The 24,750-nt window shown below is 45.5% G+C and overlaps 1 protein-coding gene and 1 long non-coding RNA gene across 3 annotated transcripts in view; one reads left to right on the forward strand and one right to left on the reverse strand.

The window, feature by feature from the left end:
- LOC140395248 (E3 SUMO-protein ligase PIAS4-like) overlaps positions 1-20,292 on the reverse strand; it is a 178,624-nt gene extending 158,332 nt beyond the window's left edge. Inside the window, exons 1-2 of one of the 2 annotated variants that reach the window (XM_072482805.1) lie at positions 19,965-20,292; positions 14,177-14,301 (exon numbers count right to left, since the gene is read on the reverse strand). The gene's annotated coding sequence lies outside the window, so the exon portion shown is untranslated. The remainder of the gene's footprint in view (positions 1-14,176; positions 14,302-19,964) is intronic. The other variant, XM_072482806.1, reaches the window with a different exon arrangement.
- LOC140395251 (uncharacterized) overlaps positions 1-24,750 on the forward strand; it is a 134,359-nt gene that overhangs the window by 69,259 nt on the left and 40,350 nt on the right. The gene's annotated exons all lie outside the window — the stretch shown is intronic.

Genomic DNA, 24,750 nt, shown 5'->3' on the forward strand with positions numbered 1-24,750 from the left:
TCATCAAATGTGGGCAAGGCCAGCATTTGTTGCCTGTCGTTATTTCCCTTACGAAGATAGAATGGCAGCCATGAGCCATTGAAAATTATTTTTTGTAACTTTAAAACTTAACACAAGAAGCTGCAGGCATAGATACAGCCCTGAGCTATGGGAAAGAGCAGGGTCAACAATGGCAATGCTAAAAACGGCTGAAGGGCTGAAGACCAGAATGGTGGTAAAGCAAAGCTGGAGGTACAAGCAAACTTTTTTAAATTTTCAATGCCATAGTAATGACCTAATTTTCATTTTTTATGAGTCGTGGAAGGAATTGTGTTTTGGGGAGGTGAGGTGGGCCCAGGAACAGTCTCCCATTTTGTTTTTACAGTTTTTTGCGTGTAAGATATGAATAAATGTTGATTTCTTTTTTTTCAGTAGATATGGATTTGGGTGTGAGGGTCACACCCAATTTTACTTTTAAGAATTTTTTTTCAAAAGAGTACTGCAGTTTTTAAAATGTAAGTGTTGATTTCCAATCCAAAGTTTTCTGCCAATAAAGGTACTTTCCCAGATTCTCTGAAACTGGAATTTATCACTTTGTGAAAAGTGATAAATACAATTACACTTACATTACAGGGAATGATTGACATTAATTGTGGAACTCAAAAATCATGACGCAGTAAATAAAGTTAATATGGGCTTGATATGAGGTGGAATTTTCCTGACCCACCAGTAACTGGAAAATTTGGAGTGAGCCCTAAAGTCAGAATTCTAACAGTGAAAAAACAAGTCGCAATTTTCCCCACAACCCTTTCCCGCTGGTGAACATCGGGATCATAATTTTCATGTCATGAATGCTCATTAATGGGGCTACAGACCGGGTTTTGAGCTCCTGTGAGTCAATCTGCAAACGTCAGGTACAGCGGCAGGGGAGATACTTTTGACTTACCAACCACTGAATGCTGCTTTTGTTGTTCATACCACTCTTCTCCTGAGTGCAGGCAGTGAATCGCACAGCAGATGGCATGCACATAAAGGGCAGTGGGGCGGAAGGGGGAGCGGGGAGGTTGGAAAACATGAAGGGAATGGGTAGGGGGTTTGGAAGACACAAAAGGGGGAGCAGGGAGGTTTGGATACATGAAGGAAGGGGGGTGTCAGGAAGCAAAGTCCATGGGTGGGGGGGGGGGGGGTGGAGGAGGGGTGATTCTGGTAAGCGCAACGCCACAAGGGGTGGTTGCCTGGGTGCCTTTTAAATATGGTGCCCCGTCGTGATTTTTAAAAAATTTTAAAGTGTCCAATTCTGTTAAGAGTACCCAATTATTTTTTTCCAATTAAGGGGCAATTTAGCATGGCCAATCCACCTACCCTGCACATCTTTGGGTTGTGGGGGGGGGGGGGGGGGGAGACCCACGTAGACACGGGGAGAATGTGCAAACTCCACAGACAGTGACCTGGGGCCGAGATTGAACCCAAGGCCTCAGCATCACGAGGCGGCAGTGCTAGCCACTGTGCTGCCCCCTGGTGCCCAGACATGATGGCGGTGTGGCTGTCTTCCTGCCAAACCCGCCACAAGATTCGACGTGAACATCATGACTGCATAATTAATGAACTGAACATTGTGCAAGTCAATGGGTTTACCCGCTATGCTTTGTGGTGGAACTCCTTCTGAATGTCATCCCACCCATGTGGCTTAGCCCAAGAGCAGTAGATTCCATCCATGTTTTTTTGTAAGCAAGTGGATCTGGTCGACATTGTAATTTATGAGAACATTATTTGGCTTGAAATAATTTCAGAGATCTATTAATTGAAATTTGGAAGTTAAGTATTCGTGAGAAAAGTATTTGAAAGACCGAAAGGGACAGGTTTTTGAGAAGCCACAGGGATGAGAAAGTAGAGTTCTGTGAAGACTTAGCTGAATGTATTGATATAGGAAATAGTGGACATGTGTAAATAATTGTTTTAAAGGTGCTTTGTACAACAACATTAGGAGTCTTGTTGATAAAATAAGGGGTATGTGATGAAAGGTAATGTGGCAAAATGGGTAGGAAGCTAATTAAAGGTTAGAAAACACAGCAGCGGTTAATAAATATTTTTTGGACTAAAGGGTATCATAAAATCTTGGGTCATCTAAGATTTGGGTCTATTGTTTTTTCCAATTATAAGGTATTGGATTTAGTATCAAAATTTACAGAAAACAAAAGTAGAAAAGATAATTAAGTGTGAAGAGAACTGAGTGATTTTGGAATACAGAGAGGTTAGTAGATTGGTTAGATAGCTATTCTGTTGAAATTTAATGCAGAGAAATGTGAGATGATACATTTCGGAAGAGGAATAAAGGAAGAAACTCACGATCCCCAATATACATTTGATGGTAACATTTTAAAGGGCTTTGGAGTTTTAATAAACACATTTTTAGTCGTAGGAAAACAAGTTGAAAAAGCTGTGTAGACAAGGCAAATGCTGGAAATACTCTGGCAGCATTGGTGAATACTGAGTTAACGTTTCAGGTCGATAAACTTTCACCAGCACTGGGAAAAGTCAGAAGGGAAAAGTTAGAACATAACTTTTCCCAGTTCGAATGAAAGGTCAATGACCTTGTAACATTTAACTCCGTTTTTCTCTCTCCCCAAATGATGCCTGCCTGCTGAATGTTTCCAGCATTTTCTGTTTTAATTTCAGATTCCCAGCATCCCCAGTATTCTGCTGTTATTTTACAGTGAACAAAACAGAATTCTAGGTTTTATAAATAAACAGATCAAAACAAAAGCAAAGAGGTAATGTTAAGCTTACAGCAATTATTGGTTTGGCCACAATTGAAATATGATGCCCTAGTTTAGAAAGTATGTGTTGGCCTCCGAGAAGTTGTAAAAGCGATTCACTGCAATGTTATCAGGGATTAGAAACAGGAACATTGGAGTAATTGGAGAACCTTGATACACCAGTGGATGAGCACTTGTAAAGATGTTCAAAATTATGGAAGTTTGTGATGAGGTAAATAGAGGTAATCAATTTAAGATCATTGCCAAAAGAATGGCCGAGAACCTTTGCTTAGAGGATTGTGAGAACGTTGAATCTCCTACCAGAAACAAGGATGAATGTAAGAATCTATTAAGCCTTTTAAAAGGTAAGTAGATAACTGTTTAAAAATTGGAAGGATATAGATATTCTTATTGAGAATGTAACTGTGAGTAGCTTATTCGGACAGTCGGTAAAGTCATGATGGGATAAATGGCCTTCTTTTCTGCTATGAATTGATATAATTCTATGCTTAACAAAAGATCATGGATAGTAGTGAACAGAGCAACTGTGTGGGATCAAAGAGTTGATGGTAACAGATATGGGGGGAAAAATGAGGGATGTGACCAAATATGTAATTTTGTCTACTACATTAAATTTTGAATTTCATGTTAATAGCAATGATTGAGGGATTAGTATTCACATAGAATATTGGTCAGTCAGCTTGGTACATAGAACCATATAATCCCTACAGTGCAGAAGGAGGGCATTCAGCCCATCAAGTCTGCACCGACTTCCCAAAAGGACGCACCGCCCAGTACCCCACCCTATTCCCGGAACCCCACCAAACTCACACACCTTTGGACATTCAGGGGCAATTTATCACGGCCAATCCACCAAACCGGAGCACCCAAAGGAAACCTACACAGACAGGAGGAGAATGTACAAACACCACACACACAGTCACCCAAGGCCAGAAGCGAACCCGAGTCCCTGACGCTACCACCGTGCTGATCAAACATATCTTTGTTCAAGCAGGCAAAGATCAATTTATTTTCAGTTGGGCTATGTTTTCTATAAACCAAAGGTGATTTGAATATGCCAATGCAGATTGATTACAGAAATATTAAGATGTTCCTGTAATCAGAATCTTTCAATGCTGATTGGGTAGAATGTTACAATTCGGCTATTCCAAATATACCAACTGAAGGACAAACATATGCGATTGTCAAAGAATGGCTAACCATCTAATTAAGGCAAAAATATAGTTGTTTGTAAATGCATTTGTCTTTTACAACATCAAATAAATGGAATTTTATTCTTCCAAGCCATTAAATACCCTAAAGTCCCCCTTCTGACTTAGCATTTCCTTTCTCCTTGTTATTAAACTGTGCCTTGGAACATTTTGTATATTAACGGCACTATACAATGGTAAGTTATTGTTCTAAAGTATATGACTACTGTCAAATATGTAGTGCTCTGCACTGAATTGCAGATCATTAGCTTGTTTTATTTAAATAAATTGACAGTTTCTTTGCAGCTTGAGTCTCTATTTGAAATAGCGAAAATTTAATTCATCTACAAGAGGGGAATCACATGATGGTATTTTAAAAATTTACCCTTGGGAATGTGGGCATTACTGCCAAGGACGTCATTTATTTTCCATTCCTAGTTGCTGATCAGGTGGCAGTGGGGTTTCTTCTTAAACTGTTGAACCTAGATGATAAACGTTAGTCCCGCAATACTGCTAGATAGGGAATTCTGAGATTTTAACTCAACGCTGGAGGAATGGTGTTGGCTAAATAACAAGTATGTCTAAATACGATGCTGTAGGACTTGGAAGGAAATTGGATATGATAATGATCCCTTGCACCTACTGCCCTTGTGATTCTAGGTGACAGTTGTGGATTTGAGATGCTGCCGAAGAACCAGGGTGGGAAAGGTTATTGGTGGTAGGCTGGAATGTGGGGTTGAGGTTACAATCCGATCAGCCATGATCTTAGTGAATGGCGGAGCAGGACTCGGGCTAAGTGGCCCACTCCTGCTCCTAATTCAACCAAGCCTTGGCGAGTTGCTGCAGCGTATGCTTTAGATAGTATGCAGATGGTTGATGTTAAAGTCTAGCGCATGAATTGCCAATCAAGTGAACTGTTTTGTCCTGGGTACGGTTGAGCGTCTTGCATGATCTCGCAGCTACCTCAATCCAAGCAAGTGGAGAATATTCTTTCATACTCCTGATTTGTGTCTTGTACAGAATGGAGATATGGGAAGTCAGGGATGAGCTACTTGCCAAAAAATGTTCAGCCTCTGAAATGTTCTCTCAGCCATGACTTTTATGTTGCTAGTCTTTGCACAGGTCAAAGAGGCACAGCCTGAGTGAGGCATATCCAGAGTGGGAATTTGGAACTTGGTAATTTGGTGCAGTGAGGTAATTCGGTGTAGAGTGGGAGAAGGTGCTTTTTCCCTACTGTTTTGTTCTCTCTCTTCTGGCCTGTAACTTTTAATCTGCAGGGAGAGAACCAGAGAGCATCTGAGACCCTCGGAAGGTAAGTAAGTGATTTTTACTCATTTTTACTTTTATTACCTTTTCAAATTGTGTGGGGGGAGGGGGGAAACTGAAGTGACATCACAGAAAAGCTGTGACCTGATTGGCTGGTTGGGAATCTACACTAAATTAAAAAAATTAAGCATTGGTAAACTAATTAAACATAATTACAATTTAGAGGGGTATCTAAGCCAGAGATCGGAGAGTACTGTATTTAGCTTTCACATTTATAGTAGAAATCTAGTGCTAGGAAACAAAAAGTTAACAGTAACTTTTTTTTTTATTTTTAAATTTAATTTACTAATTAATTGACACAATGTCAATTAGAGGGGTGCAGTGCTCTGACTGTGAGATGTGGCAGGTCCGGGAGGCATCCAGCATCCCGGATAGCTTCATCTGCAGAGAGTGCACCCAACTGGAGCTCCTCACAGACCGCATGGTTCGGTTGGAGCAGCAGTTGGATGCACTTAGGAGCATGCAGGTGGCGGAAAGCGTCATAGATAGCAGTTATATAAATGTGGTCACACCCAAGGTGCAGGCAGAGAAATGGGTGACCACCAGAAAGGGCACGCAGTCAGTGCAGGAATTCCCTGTGGTTGTCCCCCTCTCGAACAGGTATACCCATTTGGATACTGTCGGGGGGGATAGCCTATCAGGGGAAAACAGCAGCAGCCAGAGCAGTGGCACCACGACTGGCTCTGATGTTCAGAAGGGAGGGTTAAAGCGCAGAAGAGCAATAGTCATAGGTGACTCTATAGTCAGGAGCACAGATAGGCGCTTCTGTGGACGTGAAAGAGACTCCAGGATGGTATGTTGCCTCCCTGGTGCCAGGGTCCAGGATGTCTCTGAATGGGTAGCGGGCATCCTGAAGGGGGAGGGCAAACAGGCAGAGGTTGTTGTACATATTGGTACTAACGACATAGGCAGGAAGGGGCATGAGGTCCTGCAGCAGGAGTTCAGGGAGCTAGGCAGAAAGTTAAAAGACAGGACCTCTAGGGTTGTAATCTCGGGATTACACCCTGTACCACGTGCCAGTGAGTCTAGAAATAGGAAGATAGAGCAGCTAAACACGTGTCTAAACAGCTTGTGTAGGAGGGAGGGTTTCCGTTATCTGGACCACTGGGAGCTCTTCCGGGGCAGGTGTGACCTATATAAGGACGGGTTGCATCTAAACTGGAGAGGCATAAATATACTGGCCGCGAGGTTTGCTAGTGTCACACGGGAGGGTTTAAACTAGTATGGCAGGGGGGTGGGCACGGGAGCAATAGGTCAGAAGGTGAGAGCATTGAGGGAGAACTAGGGAATAGGGCCAGTATGGCTCTGAGGCAGAGCAGACAGGGAGAAGTTGCTGAACACAGCTGGTCTGGTGGCCTGAAGTGCATGTTTTAATGCAAGAAGTATTACAGGTAAGGCAGATGAACTTAGAGCTTGGATTAGTACTTGGAACTATGATGTTGTTGCCATTACAGAGACCTGGTTGAGGGAAGGGCAGGATTGGCAGCTAAACATTCCAGGATTTAGATGTTTCAGGTGGGATAGAGGGGGATGTAAAAGGGGCGGTGCGCTACTGGTTAGGGAGAATATCACAGCTGTACTACGGGAGGACACCTCAGAGGGCAGTGAGGCTATATGGGTAGAGATCAGGAATAAGAAGGGTGCAGTCACAATGTTGGGGGTTTACTACAGGCCCCCCAACAGCCAGCGGAAGATAGAGGAGCAGATAGGTAGACAGATTTTGGAAAAGAATAAAAACAACAGGGTTGTTGTGATGGGAGACTTCAACTTCCCCAATATTGACTGGGACTCACTTAGTGCCAGGGGCTTAGACGGGGCAGAGTTTGTAAGGAGCATCCAGGAGGAGCATCCAGGAGGGCTTCTTAAAACAATATGTAGACAGTCCAACTAGGGAAGGGGCTGTACTGGACCGGGTATTGGGGAATGAGCCTGGCCAGGTGGTAGACGTTTCAGTTGGGGAGCATTTCGGGAACAGTGACCACAATTCAGTAAGTTTTAAAGTGCTGGTGGACAAGGATAAGAGTGGTCCTAGGGTAAATGTGCTAAATTGGGGGAAGGCTAATTATAACAATATTAGGCGGGAACTGAAGAACCTAGATTGGGGGCGGATGTTTGAGGGTAAATCAACATCCGACATGTAGGAGGCTTTCAAGTGTCAGTTGAAAGGCATTCAGGACTGGCATGTTCCTGTGAGGAAGAAGGATAAATACGGCAATTTTCAGGAACCTTGGATAACGAGAGATATTGTAGGCCTCGTCAAAAAGAAAAAGGAGGCATTTGTCAGGGCTAAAAGGCTGGGAACAGACAAAGCCTGTGTGGAATATAAGGAAAGTAGGAAGGAACTTAAGCAAGGAGTCAGGAGGGCTAGAAGGGGTCACGAAAAGTCATTGGCAAATAGGGTTAAGGAAAATCCCAAGGCTTTTTACACGTACATAAAAAGCAAGAGGGTAGCCAGGGAAAGGGTTGGTCCACTGGAGGATAGGCAAGGGAGTCTATGTGTGGAGCCAGAGGAAATGGGCGAGGTACTAAATGAATACTTTGCATCAGTGTTCACCAAAGAGAAGGAATTGGTGGATGTTGAGTCTGGAGAAGGGTGTGTAGATAGCCTGGGTCAAATTGAGATCTAAAAAGACGAGGTGTTGGGCGTCTTGAAAAATATTAAGGTAGATAAGTCCCCAGGGCCTGATGGGATCTACCCCAGAATACTGAAGGAGGCTAGAGAGGAAATTACTGAGGCCTTGACAGAAATCTTTGGATCCTCACTGTCTTCAGGTGATGTCCCGGAGGACTGGAGAATAGCCAATGTTGTTCCTTTGTTTAAGAAGGGTAGCAAGGATAATCCAGGGAACTACAGGCCGGTGAGCCTTACTTCAGTGGTAGGGAAATTACTGGAGAGAATTCTTCGAGACAGGATCTACTCCCATTTGGAAGCAAATGGACGTATTAGTGAGAGGCAGCATGGTTTTGTGAAGGGGAGGTCGTGTCTCACTAACTTGATAGAGTTTTTCGAAGCGTCACAAAGATGATTGATGCAGGTAGGGCAGTGGATGTTGTCTATATGGACTTCAGTAAGGCCTTTGACAAGGTGCCTCATGGTAGACTAGTACAAAAGGTGAAGTCACACGGGATCAGGGGTGAGCTGGCAAGGTGGATACAGAACTGGCAAGGTCATAGAAGGCAGAAAGTAGCAATGGAAGGATGCTTTTCTAATTGGAGGGCTGTGACTAGTGGTGTTCCGCAGGGATCAGTGCTGGGACCTTTGCTGTTTGTAGTACATATAAATGATTTGGAGGAAAATGTAACTGGTCTGATTAGTAAGTTTGCAGACGACACAAAGGTTGGTGGAATTGCAGATAGCGATGAGGACTGTCAGAGGATACAGCAGGATTTAGATTGTTTGGAGACTTGGGTGGAGAGATGGCAGGTGGAGTTTAATCCAGACAAATGTGAGGTAATGCATTTTGGAAGGTCTAATGCAGGTAGGGAATATACAGTGAATGGTAGAACCCTCAAGAGTATTGAAAGTCAGAGAGATCTAGGTATACAGATCCACAGGTCACTGAAAGGGGCAACACAGGTGGAGAAGGTAGTCAAGAAGGCATACGGCATGCTTGCCTTCATTGGCCGGGGCATTGAGTATAAGAATTGGCAAGTTGAATTGGCAAGAAATGCAGCTGTATAGAACCTTAGTTAGGCCACACTTGGAGTATAGTGTTCAATTCTGGTCGCCACACTATCAGAAGGATATGGAGGCTTTAGAGAGGGTGCAGAAGAGATTTACCAGAATGTTGCCTGGTATGGAGGGCATTAGGTATAAGAAGTGGTTGAATAAACTCGGTTTGTTCTCACTGGAACGATGGAGGTTGAGGGGCGACCTGATACAGGTCTACAAAATTATGAGGGGCATAGACAGAGTGGATAGTCAGAGGCTTTTCCCCAGGGTAGAGGGGTCAATTACTAGGGGGCATAGGTTTAAGGTGTGAGGGGCAAGGTTTAGAGTAGATGTACAAGGCAAGTTTTTTATACAGAGGGTAGTGGGTGCCTGGAACTCGCTGCCGGAGGAGGTGGTGGAAGCAGGGACGATAGTGACATTTAAGGGGCATCTTGACAAATATATGAATAGGATGGGACTAGAGAAATACGGACCCAGGAAGTGTAGGAGATTGTAGTTTAGTCAGGCAGCATGGTCAGCACGGGCTTGGAAGGCCGATGGGCCTGTTCCTGTGCTGTACTTTTCTTTGTTCTAATCTTGTTTAGTTTCTGATCACTGACCCTGGATGGTGCAAGTCTTGGTAATGTCATCGAATGCCAAGGTGAAGTGGTCAGATTCCCACTTGTTGGAGATGGACAATGCACTCAGCTGTTTTCTCAATGTCATATAGTGAAACAAATTAGCTGATGACTTTGGTTTGCGAAGATGTGGACCTCAGACAGTGGCAAAGACAAATCATAAAGTGTTTCCTCGTGTACTGCAGCTTTGTGTTTTGCACTTTTGTACTGGCTCCTACACTGTTGAAAACAGGGATGTTCATGGATCCTAACTCTGTTGGTTGCTTAGTTATCCACCATCATTCAATTTGATTTGCCAGGGTTGCAAAGCTGCAACCTGAACTATTAGTTCTGGCATCATTATCTGGCTGGACTGCATGCAATCCGTACTCAACTAGTTAGCATTTAATTCAGAAACACCTGTTGCTATTGCAGAATGATTTTCTACAATCCTCAGAAAATCAGGATAAAGTCACTGACTTTGTGATGGTGGATGCATTGGAGATATGTTGAGGTTACAGATTGTTCTGGTATACAATTCAATTCTGCTGCTGGTGGCACAGCATCCCTCATGGATGCCTGGATTTTGAACTGCTCGATCTGTTCTGATTCTGTCCAACTTAATAGAGCGGTGGTGTCTCACAACATGATACAGGGTGTCCTTAATTAGAAGATGGAACTTGATCTTCACAAAGACCATGTGGTGACCGCTCCTACCAATGTTGTCAAAGGTAGATTGATAAAGTCAAGGACAAATTAATTATTTCCTCGTGCTGGTTCTCTTACAATTTTCCATATGTCCAGTCTGGCAGCGATGTTCCTCTGCACTCCACCAGCCCAGTCAATGATGATACTACTGAGCCACTCTTGGTTAAAGATAATGATTTTCTGTTCAATTACTGGGATTTGCAATTGTTTACTTAGATATTGGGCAGGTGAATGTACACTGCTGATCATGGGGTTATGAGATCTACATATGGGAGTAGGTAGAAAGTATGTCAATCATTAGTATTTCACCACGAAAATCAGCGTTTTGGAGGCCCAATGAGTACCAGTTTCATTTTGGCACAGATCAGCAAAATTAGGGCCTTCTGCAACTCCATCTATCCACTCCCAGTTCTGGTGACCAATGCACCAGACAAGCCCCAGCTCATTTCTCATGCATACCCAGCGCCAGTGGCCCCACTGCCACCTATAAACTGGACAATGGAACTCTTGATAGAATGGGAATTTTCACCTTTGATATACAGAGATGGTAACTAGGACAAGTAGCAACTGAGGTGCATGCTAAGGAAGATCAGGATCTGTCTGGTACATTAGCCAATGGTGTTGATAGATGTGGGGAGGAGAGAGAATGTTATTAGGACATGATGGTGGGGTAAATGCAAAGAGAAGGTAAAGAGAATGAAGAAAGATGTACATGGAAAGAACAAAGGGGTTTGGTGGATGAACAAAATGTTAGAAGTGTGGAAAGGGGGGAGTTTGCAAAGGAAGAATGTGAGGTTATCTGCTTCAGTAGCAAAAATAGGAAGGCAGATTATTATTTTAATGGGTGTAAATTGAGAGAGGTAGATAGTAGATACTCAGCGAGACCTTGGTGTCCTTGCGCATCAGTCTCTGAAGGTAAGCATGCAGGTACACCAGGCAGTAAAGAAGGCAAACGGTATGTTGGTCTTCTTTGCAAGAGGATTGGCGTACAGGAATAGGGATGTTTTATTGCAATTGTATAGGGTATAGGTGAGGCCACACCTGGAGTATTGTGTGTAGTTTTGGTGTCCTTATCTTTTTTTAAATAAATTTAGAGTACCCAATTCATTTTTCCCAATTAAGGAGCAATTTAGCGTGGTCAATCCACTACCATGCACATCTTTGGGTTGTGGGGGTGAAAGCCACGCAGACACGGGGAGAATGTGCAAACTCCACATGGACAGTGACCCGGGCCAGGATTGAACCTGGGACTTCGGTGCTGTGAGGCAGCAGTGCTAACCACTGCGCAACCATGCTACCCTTTGGTGCCCTTATCTGAGGGAGGATGTCCTTGCTATGGAGGGAGTGCAGCAAAGGTTTACCAGGCTGATTTCTGTGGGATTGCGGGATTGTCATATGAAGAGAGACTAAGTTGCTTATGATTAATGAATGGCGGAGTAGGCACAAAGAGCTGAATAGCCTCTTCCTGCTTCTATTTTATATGTATGTCTCTATGTAGAAAAGGGAACATCAGCAAAGGACAAAGGGGTGAAACTGCAGAAGAGAGGGAGTAACAGGGGAAGCGGATGATGGACTGGGCAAGGGAGAGAATGTCAGGCGGAAGATGGAAGAGTAAATGGAAAGAAAAGGGAAAATGGGAGGGAAAAGAAGAGGGAATTCAAGAGCAAGAGTTGAGGAAGAGTAAGGAAAGCAATAGAATGCATAGCACTACAAGAGAACAGAATTCATGAAATGAGGTGGCAGAATATATTGGAGGTCAGGAGATGATTACAAGAAAACAAATATTTGGGTTGAGACAGGAATTGGAGGTGAGCAGGGAGCAGATGACAGGAAAGATGGAGCAGCACGAATGGAGTGAGGGGGAGTGGGAGAAGAAAATGAAGGAGAAAGGGAATAGTACAGAAACTTGGGGAAGGTGAAGGGGTCTGACAGCATTAGGGGTTGGGGTCGAGTATGAACAACACATGAATGACTGGGGAGAGGAATAAACATCAGATTGAAAAGCAACATATGGGAGAAATGTATTGGGTTGGGGCTCACTTTCCCAGTCAATTTCCCACATTTGCCCTCATATTGGAAGTCCTTCTCCTCACTCCCTCTAAGTTATTGCTGGCATACCCTCCTGACACACTCTGCTTTGGGCCCTTTCTCTCCTCCCTTCATTATTTGTATTTCATTCTATTTATCCAAGTTCAGCCCCTTATAGCTTATTTTATTCCCTTTATTCTTCTTCCTTTCATTGCCATTTTTGTTCCCCTTTCCCGACTCTCACCATTCCCTTTTTAAAAAAAATAATCCTTTTCTCCCCTTGGAATGCCTTCTTCTACCTTCCCTTGTTTTGTGTCCCGCCTATGGCTCTTGAATTTTTACTAATTATTACATTTTTCTGTTCAATATGGCATCTATATGTCCCTGACACCCTCCTCTCCCATGCTCCATGGTTAGTTTTCTACTTTACAATGATGACTACACTTCAAATTGGCTGTAAAGTGCTTTGAGATATCTTGAAAGATCTTAAAAATTGGTGTAGATATGCCAGTTTCCCCATTTAGTGCACAATTGCCAAGGTTGATTAGGTGTCACATTTCCACCTCCAATACACAGAAGCAACATTACTAGGAGCCATTAAGATCAAATGCAAGAAATGCAGGACAAAGAGCAGAAGCACATTTTACACAGAATTGTGAAATATGTTAATCATTTTAGTGAGTTAATGATTAAAGAAAAGACAATGTTAACATCCACAAATAAATTAATTGGGAGATTGAAGGAAATGGTGATAAAGGGATATTGGAACAGGATAGGCAAGTGGGATAAGGATATGCAGCTGTTCAAGGCTGCAAACTGGCTGAATAAATGACAATCACATATATACATTTCTAATGAGGGGAGGAATTTAATCATACCATACATTCAGGCTCATTGTATTTTACTAGCAACAATCAGGCCTTAAATGTGACTGCAAAGTAATCTGCAGATGTATTTAGAGCAGAGTTTGCTCTGTTGGTTTTGTGTACCGTCCCAGTGATTTTAAATCATTAGGTGAGAAAACAGCTGCAGCAACATCCAGTCTTGGAGTTACTGAACTTTACACTCCTGTTGTTAGTTTTTTTATTTATTGCTCCTGGAATGTGGGTGTCCCTGGCAAGGCATTTATTGCCCACCTTTAATTGCCTTTGAGAAGGGATGGTGTGTTCTTGAACTACTGTGGTTCATGATGTGAAGTTACTCCCGCTATATTGTAGGGAGTTCCAGGATTTTGATCTAGCGATGATGAAGGAAGGGGAATATATTTCAAAATTAGGATGGTGTGAGAATTGAATGAGAACTTGCAGGTGATGGTGTTCCCACACATTTGCTGTCCTTCTTCTAGGTGGTAACTGTCATGGGTTTGGTTTGGTACACTACTGCCGTTATGTTCTGGAGGTAAAGGGAGTAAATTGAGATTTGGATATCAATAAAGCAGGTTGTTTTACCCCAGATAGTGTCAAGCTTTGAATGTTGTTGGAACTGCACTCATCCAGGCAAGTGGAAAATATTTGGTCATTGGATAGACATATGGACGATAAGGGAATAGTGTAGATGGGCTTTAGAGTGGTTTCACAGGTCGGCGCAACATCGAGGGCCGAAGGGCCTGTACTGCGCTGTAATGTTCTATGTTCTACTCATAACTTCTGCCTGGCGGATGGTGGATAGGCTTTGGGAGTCGGGAAGTGATGCACTTGTCGCAGAATACATAGCCTATCACCAGCTGTTGGAGCTTACAGTATTTATGTGGCTGGTCCAGTTAAGTATCGGGTGAATGATGACTTCCAGGTTGTTAATCATGGGAAAATTTAGTGGTGGTTATATTATTGAATGTCATGGGAAATGGTTAAGACTCTCTCTTGTTGGAGATGGTCATTGTTTGGCATGAATGTTACTTGCCACTTATCAGTCCAAGCCTGAATGTTGTCCAGAAGTTGCTGCATGGGGGAGGCGACAGACGACTTCATTTCCTGAAGAGTTGTAAATGGAACAGCATGCTGTGCAATCAGCAAACATCCCCACTTCTGAAAAAATGGAGGGAAGGACAATGACAAACAAGGCAGCTGAATATGTTAGGAGGAGCCTCCTCATGCTGTCGCTCCTCTGAGTTCACGGCCCTCTTCCTCCCACTCCATCCAAAATCCATATTCATGGTTACCCCCTTGACCTTGCCATCTCATGTGGTCTTACAACTTCCATTCTGTCAACTTCCATTCTGTCAATCACAGATAAGGCCATCTCTGATCATCTCCTTTTATCACTACCCACATCCCCATTCCATGTCTCCTGGTTAGGCCAGCATTTATTGCCCAACCCTAGTTCCCATTCAGAAGGTGGTGGCCTTGATTTGACTGGTGCACATAAAATACGATCAAGTGCTGCTCTTGTCTGCTAAAGGTGTTCACTATTACAGGACTATCTTGAATGCAAAGATAACCTCAGGCATTTTCCCTCTCTTACAGATTGTCTTCTTAAACTACTCTTAATTGTCTCCTCAATTCTCATTTCCAACAATAAGCGTGAAGAGCCCATAAACTTCTTTGTCACTGAGGTCGAGACTATCCTTTTAGCTGCTATTCCCATGTCCCATGTCCCTCCCATCCACTAGCTCACCTGGCCAAACTTCCTCCAGAGTCCGTCCCCCCGCCCCCCTAGCCCCAAGCTCGCATTTTTCTCCAGTTTCTCCTCTATCTCTCTTCATGCCCTCTCCAAATTCATTTTGTCCATGCGACTCATCTCCTGCTCCCTTGTCCTTATTTCCACTAAACTGCTGAGCACCTATCTTCCCTTCCTGACTCTCAGGTTAGCAGATATTGTGACAGTTCAGTCACTTCAGGTGTTGTCCTTCTCTCCCTCAAATCTGCTTTCATCACACCTCTCCTTTTAAAAACCAAACCATGACCCCACTGTCCTTGAAAACTACTGTCGCTCTCCAATCTCCATGTCCTCTCTACAATTTTTGAGTTTGTTGGCATCTTGGTAATCCATCTCCATGTTTCCCAGAAAATGTTTGAATCCCTCGAATTAGGTTACCATCCCTTCCACAATATCAAAATGGCTCTTATCAAAGTCAGATTACATCTTCTGGCTGTGACAAAGATAAACTTTCTATAAAGAAATTTGGCATGTCTACTCTCACAAACTTCTACAGATGTGCCATAGAGAGCATCCTATCCGGCTGCATCACAGCCTGGTATGGCAACTGCTCGGCCCAAGATCGCAAGAAACTGCAGAGATTGGTGAACTCAGCCCAAGGCATCACACAAGCTTGCCACCCGCACATTGATTCTGTCTACACCTCCTGCTGCCTCAGAAAGGCAGACAGCATTATCAGAGACCCCTCCCACCCAGGCTTTGCCTTCTTCCAGACCATTCCATCAGGCAGAAGATACAGAGGTCTGAAGGCCCGCACATCCAGACATAGGAACAGCTTCTTCCCCACAGCTACTAGACTCCTCAAGTAGTTTGGTCTCTTGTTCCGCACTGTAACCAATCACTGTTTGCTGATGTACCATTTGTCAATGTACTCTTGTCGATTATTCTTTTTTTGTCTGCTATGTACCTACTGTGTACGTTCCCTTGGCCACAGAAAAATACTTTGCACTGTACTTTGGTACGTGTGACAATAAATCAAATCAAATCAAAATCAACCTATCTGCATAGTTTAACCGTTGACCATAGTTTCTCTTCCTGCTCCTGCACCACTATCTCACCTACCTCATCTAAACCTACCTCATCTAAACAACACACCAAAGCATACCATTAATTTTCACATGTATGCTGACAATACCCAGCTCCACTTCAACAACTCCTCCACTGCTGCTAATATCAGAATGTTTATCCAGTGCTTCCAGTACTGGAGGAACAGAAATTTCTTCTGATTAATAAAATTGACACCATTATTTTTGGACCCAACTCCAAACTCCATTCCCTAGCTACCTTACTTAAGGAAGGATATAACTGCATTTGAAACAGTTCAGAGAAGGTTCGCTCGATTGATTCCTGGGATGAAGGGGGTTACCTTATGAGAAAGATTCGGACAGGTTGAGCCTCTATCGAAGTTTAAAAGAATGTGAGGTGATCTTATTGAAACGTGTAAGATCTTTGGGTGGCACAGTGGTTAGCCTGCTGCCTACGGCCCCGGGTCACTGTCTGTGCGGAGTCTGCACATTCTCCCCGTGTCTGCGTGGGTTTCCTCCGGGTGCTCCGGTTTCCTCCCACAGTCCAAAGACGTGCAGGTTAGGTGGATTGGCCATGCTAAATTGCCCTGAGTGTCCAAAAAGGTTGGGAGGGGTTATTGGGTTATGGGGATGGGTGGAAGTGAGGGCTTAAGTGGGTCGGTGCAGACTCGATGGGCAGAATGGCCTCCTTCTGCACTGTATGTTCTATGTTCCATGTGCAGGCTAGGTGGATTGGTCATGCTAAATTGCCCCTTAATTGAATAAAAATAATTGGGTACTCTAAATTTATATAAAAAAAAGAAACATGTAAGATCTTGAGAGAGCTTGACAGGATGGATGCTGCGAGAATATTTTCTTCCTCAGAGAGCAATGGAGGCAAGGTCATTGAATACTGTTATGGTTGAGTTAAATAGATTATTGACTGGTAAGTGAGTGAAGGAGTATGGGGGTTAACAGGAAAGTAGAGTTGAGGCCACAATCAGATCAGCCATGATCTTATCAAATGGCGCAGTAGGCACGAGGTGCAGAATGGCCTACTCCTAATTGGTATGTATGTACGTATGTTCATCCCTCTCCCTAGCAAATCTGAGACCAAAGCAGTCGAATTACAACTATATTTTACCCCGAGATGAACTTCCACCACATTCTTTTTTTTTAAATTTAGAGTACCCAATTCATTTTTTCCAGTTAAGGGGCAATTTAGAGTGACCAATCCACCTAGCCTGCACATCTTTTGGGTTGTGGGGGCGAAACCCACGCAAACACGGTGAGAATGTGCAAACTCCACACAGTGACCCAGAGCTGGGATCGAAACTTCCACCACGTTCTGATTGATGGAGGGATAGTGGTAATATCACTTGACTAGTAGCCAAGAGACCTAGGCTAATTCGTTGGGGCACAGGTTCAAATCCCACCATGGCAGCTGCTGGAATTTAAATTCCTTGATAAAATTTGGAATTGAAAATTAATCCCAGCATTGGTGACCATGATAGCTATCATCGATTGTCATAAAAACCCATCTGGTTCATTAATTCTGTGGTACTGAAAGCAGGCTGACTGGGCACATGGGCCAGGAACAGAAACTGCCACATGATGCCTTGGCTGGAATCGATACTGGCCATCTGCAAGAGTACTCAACACATAAGCTTCTTATTGCTATATGGACTTTGTGATTACCCACTCGCATTCACACAAAAGAACAAGACCATGTTATGAATATGTCATGAATTTCCAGACAGAGCTAATCAACTTTGCAGCAGGACGAAGGACAGACAAAAGAAGCCATCAAACTCCCTAATGGACTGGTCAGACGAGGGTGTTTCAGAGGACAATGGGTCTAGGTTGAATCAACCTGGAGAAACAGGAGTATCCTGTTTCCCCACATTAACGCGTTGGGCTCTGGATGCGACAGTGGCCAGTTGTGGGCGTATACCTATGACTCAATGCTAGCCGACCAGTATAAAGGAAGGAACATCAGAACAGATCTTCAGTGATAACCTGGGAATCCCCCAGGCACAACCATCCGCAAGAAGAAGGGACCCTGGGTTTCGAAGCCCAGAGAAGGTATCTATCTACATTGAGTGATCGTAGCCTGGCCAGTCCCCTTCACTAAGTGTGGGTAATAACTAGAGCTTAGCTGTGAGTTTGAGTCTTATTATGTGTGACTGAGAGAATTGTGAATAAAATTGCGTTAAACCTTGTACCTGTTTTGTCCTTTCTTCATCTCGCAAATAAGGGCACCTGGGTAAAATTTTGATCAATACATTGGCCGAAGTATCTGAGATTTTACAGATACAACAATTCCCTTTAGGGAAGAAAATCTGCTGTCCTTAACCTGGTCGGGTCAGTCCCACAGCAATATGGTTTACTCTTAACAACCCTCTGAAATGGGGATTTTCACAGTAACTTCATTGCAGTGTTAATGTAAGCCTACTTGTGACAATAATAACGATTGTTATAAAATAGTGTAGTCAGCTACTTAGTTCAAGTGCAATTTTGGATGAACAAATGCTGGCCTTATTAGCAACATCAACATCCCATTAAATCATTTTTTCCTCTAGCTCCACAACATAGCCTGACTTTGCCCATCCCAGCTCATTGGTTGCTGAGACCCTAATTCATTCCTTTGTTTACTCTAGACTTGACTGTTTCAACATATTCCTGGCTAGTCTGCCACATCTCTACCCCCCCCCCCCCTCCCCTCCCCCCACTCCTCCAATAGGTCCCACAAAACAGTAATGAATTGAATGACCAGTTAATCTGGTTTTGGTGAGGCTGACAGGCATAAATATTGCTCAAGACAAAGAGGGAGCATTTCACTGAACTACTTCAAATAGTGCCATGGGTTCTTTTAGGTCCAGTTGTTTAGTGCCCATCTAAAAGATAGAACTTTGACTGTACAGTACTCCCGTACTACTATAAATATCCTAGATTGTGTTCAAAACCTAGTGAAGGTCATAAACCCATGACTTTCTGATTGAGAGATGAGTGCTATCCTTGAGTCAAGGCTGGCACTTTAATGGTGGAGTATGACTACATTGTTGGAGGTGCATAGATGAGACATTAAACCGTCTCAGGAGGGCCCAATAATGCAGGGACTACATTTCAGAAGTAAATAATTAATTGACTGTAAAATGCTTTGGGATGAGGATGTGAAATGCTTATTTCAGAATCCAATTTTTCATTCAAAATGTCAAAATCCACTGCTACAAAAATAGCAATCTGTGAATTTCACTATCTATATATATTAGGCATTGAATGGTGACCGACCTAAAATGTTTAACACTTTCCCTTTCCACAAATGCTAGCCGAACTTTTCAGCATTTGTTTTTATTAATGTGTAGTTGCTTTGAACAAAATCGTTTATTTAGGGTTATTTTTCAGTTGTACAATATTTTTGAGTTGTCAGCTTTTAGAAGTGCAGCCGATCAGCACGGAAAGACAACCTGCCCATGAAACACCCGTAGATTCTTCCCTAAACAAAGTCATCATCAAACAATAACCCATGTATGTAACTGAGTCTCTTGAAACACTCAAAATGTGATCAGAGGAGAGGAAGCATGAAATAGCCGTGCAAAGGAGCTATAATGAGACTGTCGGGGGTGTATATCAAGGGAGGGGTGTTGAAGTTTTATTTTCTGGTGGAAGCGGGTCGGGCGGGTGACTTTTTTGGTTGCAGCAGGGAGCGGGTCGGGCGGGTAACCTTTTGTTTAGTTATTTTCTGGAGGTCAAAGAGCCGCCTGGCGGAAGCGGAGCCGCTGGATTAGGCCTCAGTGAAGGGAAGCGGCTGACTGCCCCTGGATTGGCTTCTTCTCCTGGAGCCGGGCAGCAGAAGATATTAGTGGGAGCGGGTTGAGTGTGAAAGGCCCGAGAGCCACACAGCGGTGACAACAGATGAATTACTGGATCTGGACAGTACTATTTCTGGTGGGGTCCCTTTGATCTGTAGGAAGTTGGCGCATGAACGAGAGCAGGAAACGGATTTAAAATGTAAATCGGTTTCTTACGGTTTTGCCCGTGTATGTTTCCAGGCCGACGCTCTGTCCAGAGAGGAGGTTTGAAGCTTTTCTGCAGCCGGGGAGCCCCACATCATCATCCAGTAACTGGGGCCTGGCGCGATAGCGCCGCCGCTGCTGGGAGACCCAAACTACAGCGTGTCAGGCTGCTGTTGACATAGGGGCTGAGGATTTCCACCAGTGTGCTCGCCACGCCGCGATTTTACGCCCTTTAAAGTGAATGAATAAATTGTCGATTGGCGAGCAGGGACTAGGAAGCTCCCAGCTAAAGATTCGTTGGGGCAAAGAGTCAGCAGACCCACTTGGACCTCTGGCTCTGGACTGTCAATAGAGCAGGCAAAGAATTGAGAGGGATCTGGGCTGATTCAGGAGATTCTAATGTTAAGTACAACAAAAAGTAAGCAGGTGGAGACAGTAGTTGATCAAGGAACACTTGGGAATGCTGCCTGGATGGATAACGTGCTGGTTTTCTTTGATAAAGAGTCATCTGTGTCATGATATTCAAGTAAACATCATAGCACATACATACTGATGGACAGATCAATGGACCAATCAACACACACAACACGACAGCCAATCACAGGCAAGAGCATACACAGTACAAAACAGGGAACACAACACTTCCTGGGCACTCGAGCAGGAGATGGCACAGGGCACAGAGCTCATTGCAGGCCACTCAGACATCCACCATGTGCTGAGTGCCACTACAAGATAGAATTAGGAATAGGTCCACAGAATATGGGGTCATGATCGAACCTCAGTAAACAGTTTACCAGTGTAAATAGATGTTTGAAATAAAACTGCGTTGTACCATTCACAACCGTGTTGGTTCATCTGTGTGGCAGAGTACCCAACACTTCATAGTACCAGGAGTGAATTTGGTACCTACCTACAAATCCTCCGGAATCTGCCATCCTACGCCATGGACACCGTCAACACACCGCAGCCGCTGCAAGTCACTGGAAACCTCGGCGTTAATTGGAAACTGTTCAAACAGCGCTTCCAGTTCTTTCTGGAAGCCAACGAAAAGGAAAGCGCCTCGGTCACCAGAAAGATCGCCATCTTCCTCACCACGGCAGGTCAACACACCATCCATATCTACAACACACTGGTGTTCGCGGAAGGTGAGGACAAGACCAAATACAAGACGGTTCTTCTCAAGCTCGACCAACACTTCAACGTCGAGGTCAACGAGAGCTTCGAGAGGTATCTCTTCCAGCAGCGCCTGCAAGGTAAGGATGAGCCCTTTCAGTCATTCCTTACGCATCTCCGCATCCTCATGCAGTCCTGCGGTTACGGCACCACCTCCGATTCCATGATTCAGGACCAGATCGTTTTTGGGGTCACCTCGGGCACCCTACGCCAGCAGCTCTTAAAAATAAAAGGCCTCACCTTAGCCTCCGCAATTGAAGCCTGTGTCCTGCACGAAAACACGACTAGCCGTTATGCCCAATTTCAGGCGGCCGAATCGGGGCGACAGGGGTCCTACACGGCCGGATCGGCGAGGCAGGCGCCCTACGAGGCCGAACGGGTCCAGGCGATCGAGTTCCGGCCGGCCCGCGGCCCGGACGAGGGCGGACATTTCCCGCGCTTGTGCGCGCCAAAAACAACGGCAACATTGAGGGACGTGATGCGCAGGCGCGCTCGACGCAAGACCGAACCGCGCATGCGCAGTGGCGCAACGAACGCCATGACGTCACGACGTGTGGCAACTGTGGAGCCGCACATTTAAAGCGTCAATGTCCCGCAAGAACCTGACTGCCTCCGCTGTGGCAAGGTGGACCACTACGCTGCTTGCTGTTGAGCAGCTTAACCTGTCAATGTTCCCCAACTCCGACAACCTCGCAGGGACGTGCGGACCATTCAGCCTCCTTATTACGAATCGTGCCCAGACGATATCCAGACCAGTGACACAGACGACCGGGACGCCTTCCGTGTTGCGGTCATTGATGGGAACCGAATGTCTCCACACAGGACCCACCAGCCGGTGCAAGTTAACACGATCAATCCGGGTGATGAATGGTGTGCCACCCTAACGGTCAACCGATAACGTTTCGCCTGGACACTGGCGCCTCCGCCAACCTCATAGCATGGTCAGCCTTCTACGCCATGAAGGTCAGACCACCAATTCGGCCGTCCCGTTGCAGGATGGTCGACTACAACGGGAACGTTATCCCGGCTATGGGATCCTGCCACCTCCAGGTGACACACAACACACACACACGGCCACACTCTCATTCGAGATAGTCGGCTCATCGAAGGACTCCCTGCAGGCATGTAAGGCTCTCCACCTCGTGCAACGAGTCCACTCTCTCTCTCCAGACGGCACATCTGACTTCCCGGATGCAGAGTTCAGCGCACAGCTCCAATCGCTCCTCGCCCACAACCAGGAGGCATTCGAGGGCATGGGAACACTGCTCTACACCTACAGAATTCGGCTCAAACCGGACGCCACCCCTGTCATTCACGCACCTCGCAGGGTCCCAGCGCCACTCGAAGATCACCTCAAGCAGCAGCTGTTGTATCTCCAGGACCAAGGGGTCCTATCCCGGGTCACGGAGCCCACGCCATGGGTCAGCTCCATGGTGTGTGTTAAGAAGCCCTCTGGCGAGCTCCGGATCTGCATTGATCCAAATGACCTCAACAATAACATTATGAGGGAACACTACTCCAGACCCAAACGGGAAGAGATCACGAGCGAAATGGCCCAGGCTAAAATTTTCACGAAACTGGATGCCTCGAAGGGTTTTTGGCAGATCCAACTGGATCCGTTCAGCCAAAAGCTGTGCACCTTCAACACCCCTTTCGGCAGGTTCTGCTACAACAGAATGCCATTTGGCATCCGAGGTCTTTCATAGGATCATGGAGCAGATGATGGAAGGCATCGAAGGGGAGCGCGTCTAGTGGACGACGTCATAATCTGGTCCACCACACCACAGGAGCACATCTATCGTCTCCAGCGCGCATACGCGAAAACGGCCTGCGCCTCAACCGAGCCAAGTGTTCTTTCGGCCAAACCGAGCTGAAGTTCCTGGGGGACCACATTTCCCGGTCAGGGGTCCGTCCGGATGCAGACAAGATGAGCGCCATTACAGCCATGCCGCAGCCGGCAGACAAGAAAGCAGTGCTACGCTTCCTTGGCATGGTCAACCTCCTGGGGAAGTTCATTCCCAACCTTGCCTCCCACACGACAGCTCTGCGCCACCTCGTCAAGAAGTCCACGGAGTTCTAGTGGCTACACACACACCAGCAGGAATGGGAGGAGCGCAAACTTAAGCTCATCACAGCCCCGGTGTTGGCGTTTTTCGACACATCTCGTGCCACTAAAATCTCGACTGATGCCAGCCAGTCCGGCATTGGGGCGGTGCTCCTACAGCGGGATGACACTGCGTCATGGGCCCCGGTCGCCTATGCCTCGCGGGCCATGACCCCCACAGAACAGCGCTACGCGCAGATCGAAAAGGAGTGCCTGGGCTTGCGAACCGGGTTAGACAAGTTCCATGACTGTGTATGGTCTCCCCCGGTTTACCGTTGAGACTGACCACCGCCCCCTGGTCAGCATCATTAATAAGGACCTAAACGAGATTACCCCTCGCCTCCAGCGCATCCTACTTAAACTTAGGAGGTATGACTTCCAACTGGTCTACACCCTGGGTAAGGACCTTACCATTACGGATGCCCTATCTACAGCAGTGAGCACGCCGCCAGATTCGGAGGGGTTCGTCTGTCAGGTCGAGGTGCAGGTGGCTTTCACATCGGCAAATCTGCCAGCTGACGATTCCAGTCTGGCCCGTATTCGCCGAGAGACTGCGGCTGACCCCTTTCTACAACGTGTGATGTGCCACATGACGAGAGGGTGGCTCAAAGGGCAGTGCCCACAGTTCTAGAATGTCCAAGATGACTTGGCCGTCATTGATGGTGTCCTTCTAAAGCTGGACCGGATTGTGATTCCGCACAGCATGCACAAGCTGGTCCTCGACCAACTACACGAAGGCCACCTGGGAGTCGAGGAGTGCAGACGGAGGACCCGAGAGGCGGTATACTGGCCGGGCATCAGCGATGACATTGCCAATATGGTGCTCAACTGCCCCACCTGCCAAAGGTTTCAATTGGCGCAACCTCCTGAAACACTTTTGCCCCATGAGCTGGTGACATCCCCCTGGGCGAAGGTGGATGTGGACCTCTTTCACGCGCTCGGCAGGGACTATGTCATCGTCGTTGACTACTTTTCAAACTATCCAGAGGTCATACGCCTGCACGATTTGACATCGTTCGCTGTCATAAGGGCCTGCAAAGACACCTTCGCTTGCCACGGCATTCCGATGACTGTCATGTCGGACAATGGGCCCTGTTTCGCCAGCCAGGAATGGTCATCTTTTCACTGGCTTACTCCTCGTTGCTGGCCTCTGTTGCTAACTTTGCCTTAGTTTAATTGCTCTGTTTTATCACCTTTGCTCTTGAGTCGCCAGGTATCTTTATGATACCGCCACGTGGTTCAAGTCCGAGTAATGATCAAAAATCCAATACACCGATTAGTAAGATTTAAATCAAAGCACATTTATTATACACAGTAATCACTACTCATGCATAAATTCTATGTCTAAGCTACTTCTACAACTAACAGGCCTATACTTAACTTGGAACTGGCCCACCAGGTCAGGGAAACAAATGGCCTTTCGTTCGGGTTCTGAGCCTGCAGGATTAGAAGTTGGTACAGATTGATAGCTAGGAGCGCCTATCTCGTAGCGAGCGTTGAAGTAAGACTTACAGGTTTGAT

This window comes from Scyliorhinus torazame, chromosome 18, assembly GCF_047496885.1.
Source record: "Scyliorhinus torazame isolate Kashiwa2021f chromosome 18, sScyTor2.1, whole genome shotgun sequence".
Taxonomy (NCBI): domain Eukaryota; kingdom Metazoa; phylum Chordata; class Chondrichthyes; order Carcharhiniformes; family Scyliorhinidae; genus Scyliorhinus; species Scyliorhinus torazame.